We start from the raw sequence: 3,110 nt of genomic DNA, 5'->3' as shown, positions 1-3,110 counted from the left end.
ATTAGGAGCCTTAATTCCAGCAACAGATAATGTATCTTTTCTAAGAGGAATTTTGTTTTAATTATAAGGTATATACTAAAGCCTCATTAATTTATACTACAGAACTAATTGCAGACTTTTTTCTTCCAACAGAAGTTCTTGAAAGTATGTTAATTCTACTAGGAGTTCCCAATTAATAGTACAGAAGGCAATGGCTTCATTTCTCTGTTTGCAAACTTTCCTAATAATGGTTGCAGGACATTTTTGTTTAGGACTGAGAAGGATGTTCTTAAGGAATCCTGAGTTGAGAAGACAATTAGCTTTTATTCACAATTTGAGACTGACTAAACTTGGCCAAAATCTTGTAGCACATAGTATGTTCCTGAACTTTGGCAAAATGTTGTTAAGAGAAGGTCTTTAACGCTACAGTGATCAAAAAACAGCCTGTCTTGATTTGGAATGTTTTTGAACTACCAGTGTATTTGCTTTTAGGTATTTCCAGATTGCTCAAAATGGACTGAGAAAAACACTTGGTACAGGTATCCCTGAATTCAGGGAAGTTGCCATTTTTTCTCCAGACTGCCTTGTTTTGAGTGCTCTTCAAGCACTGCTTTACCATCATTTCCAATAATTATTCTATTCACATATGCCATCCTTTGAGGAACGTAGAGATAAAGCTGCATTTGTCCAAAGCGGCCTTTAATGTGGGGCAGTTCTGGGCTCCTGGTGTCCGCCTGCCAAGGCGGGAGGCCGAGGGCAGCTGTGTGTGGGGCAGGGGGTGCCCGCGGCGCCGCGTTTGTGCCGTACTGGGCTGGGAACGGCGCTGCCCCGCGTTCTGAAGTGGGGAATGAGTGCACGTATGTACGTGATGACTAGGACGCCTCTCTGCAGGCTCCTTTTTCATGCGAGTGTGTGGCGGTGCTGGGTTTGCAGTATGAGCTCATGAACCTGCAAGCGAAATCCGGACTAGCAAGGCCTGCCCTGCCCAAGAGACAGCGCTTGCACAAACGTCCGTGAGGGGACACGGGTGACTCCGGCCAGATCCCAAAGCGAGTGCCCTGAACCAATTACCCGAGTCCTGCGGGAGCTGCAGCCCAGACTGTAACTGGGAGCCATCGAGCTAGAAAGGCGCCTTGGTCCTTTCGGGGCCAGCGGGAGCTGTGCCAACAGGCCCGCCTGGAGGCCTCTCCCTTGAGGCCCTCGCTCGCCGGCGGCGGGCAAGGCGGGCAGGGCTGAGGGCAGCTCGGCGGCGCGCCGGAGACGGCAGGGAGGGCACGGGACGCTCCACGTTCTCCAGCGGGAACGGCGGGCGCTGTCCAAGAGCCCCCGCTCCAGGCCGGGGCCGCCGCGCACGCGGGGCGGGAGGGCCGCGGCGCCCCGGCCCCGCGCGAGGCCCCGCGGCCGGCGCGAACCGGCCCCGGCCGGCGGCGGGCGGCGCTACGGGAGGCGGTGAGGGCCACGCCCCGCCCCCGCCGCCCCGGAGCCCCGCCCCGCGCCGCCGCCCGCCCGCCCCGCGCCGGGTGACGTCACCCCCAGCTCCGCCGGCGCCATTTTGAAAGTGGAGCCGCTGGGGGGGGCCGGAGCGCGGCGCGGAGCGGGGGCAGCGCCAGAGCGGAGCCGGCCGCGCCGCCGCCATCCGCCGCCATCCGCCGCCCGCGGCCGCCCCGCGCCCGCCCGCCGCCGGCGGCGCCGCCGCGCAGCGCCCGAGCCGCCCGAGCCGCCGCGCCCGTAGCGCCAGCCCAACATGGCAGGTAAGGGGAGGCTGCCCCGCGGGGCGCCGGCCCCTGCAGCGGCGCGGGGCGGCCTGGCGGGCGGCGCCGCCTCGCCCGTGCCCGGCGCGGCCGCGGCTCCCGCCGCCTTCCCCGGCCGCCTCGCCCGCGCCGCGGGGAGCCCCCGCCGCTGCTGCGGGGAGCGCTGCCTTCCTCCGCCCGCCCGCCTTCCCCCTCTCCCCCCCCCCCTTTTTTTTTTTTTGAAAAAAGCCCCTGGAAGCGATGGAAGCGGCAAGGCGGAGGGGCTGGCGTGGGGGGAGTGGTGTATTTTGAAGTTCGGCGTGCGGCAGGCTTGCAGACAGGGCGGGTCTTTTGCCATTATATATATGCCATTTATATACATATCCATATATATATAAATAAATAAAGCGGGGGGTTCTGGGTGTGCGGGCGCCCCGGCGCGTCGCCTCCCTGCAGCCCCGGCGCGGGGCGGACAGCGGCAGCACGAGGCCTCCCCGGCCCGGGTCCTTCCCGTGCCCGTCCTGCGCCCTGCCCGGCCTGCGGCCCGGGTGCCCCGGCCGTGCACGAGGTGACTTTTCCTTCTTCTCCCCCTCGGGTTTCCTCCTCCGGAGATGTGTTCGCCCGCCTCTGCCCACGAGTTGCCTTCTCGGCACAACCGTGGGCGCCGGGGCACTTGGTGCTTCCCCTTCCCCCTGCACTGCACGTCCCTGCTCCACCCTGGGCTTGTTTCTGCCAAGAAATGCAGATGTAAATTGTATAGAAGTAAATATATAGTCTTACATAGAAAGAGGAGTGATTTTTTTTTCTCTTTGCAAGCCGACCCCTTTAAATGTTTCTGTGGTGTCAGTTGTTAAATGACAAACGAAGAGGGTAAGGAGGAGAGGAAAAATAGGTTGTCCAAGTTTAGAGGAGCGATAGGGAAATGTAGGGTGTATCTCTTCAATGCATTTGCCAAAAGCTTTGACATCTCTTGCGTAGCCTGATGCTTGCACTTCCCTTTACCTTGTCAGCTTCTATAGTTTCCTCGTTTGTTTTTCAGCAATGAAACTGAGGCAAGCAAAATGCAAGCCACAGGCTGGTCCTGTTCTCGTGCTGCCTTAGCTGTTCTGTGGCATTCAGCCTTCTGTGGAAAGATTTTTTTTTTTTTTAATGACTTCTTATTTCCATGCCTTTTCTCCTCCTCCAACTTAGTGCCGAGGAGGGCAGAAGTATATTCTGTATTTTTACCCCCACAGTGATGATAAACTTCTGCATTAATTTGTAAATGCCACATTAATGTAGATGCCATCTGTTGCTCAGCTTCTTTGCATTGTGTCAAGAAAAGTTCCATTTTGACAGGAGCTTCCAAAAAAAAAAAAAAAAAGGGGGGGGGGGGCAAGTCCATTTCAGTCTCTTCCTGTC

Source organism: Tinamus guttatus, unplaced genomic scaffold (genome assembly GCF_059628265.1).
Source record: "Tinamus guttatus ecotype Peru unplaced genomic scaffold, ASM5962826v1 Tinamus_guttatus_pri_ptg000123l, whole genome shotgun sequence".
NCBI lineage: Eukaryota > Metazoa > Chordata > Aves > Tinamiformes > Tinamidae > Tinamus > Tinamus guttatus.
The sequence above is the reverse complement of the archived record's forward strand: the minus strand, read 5'-3'. Positions refer to the sequence as shown.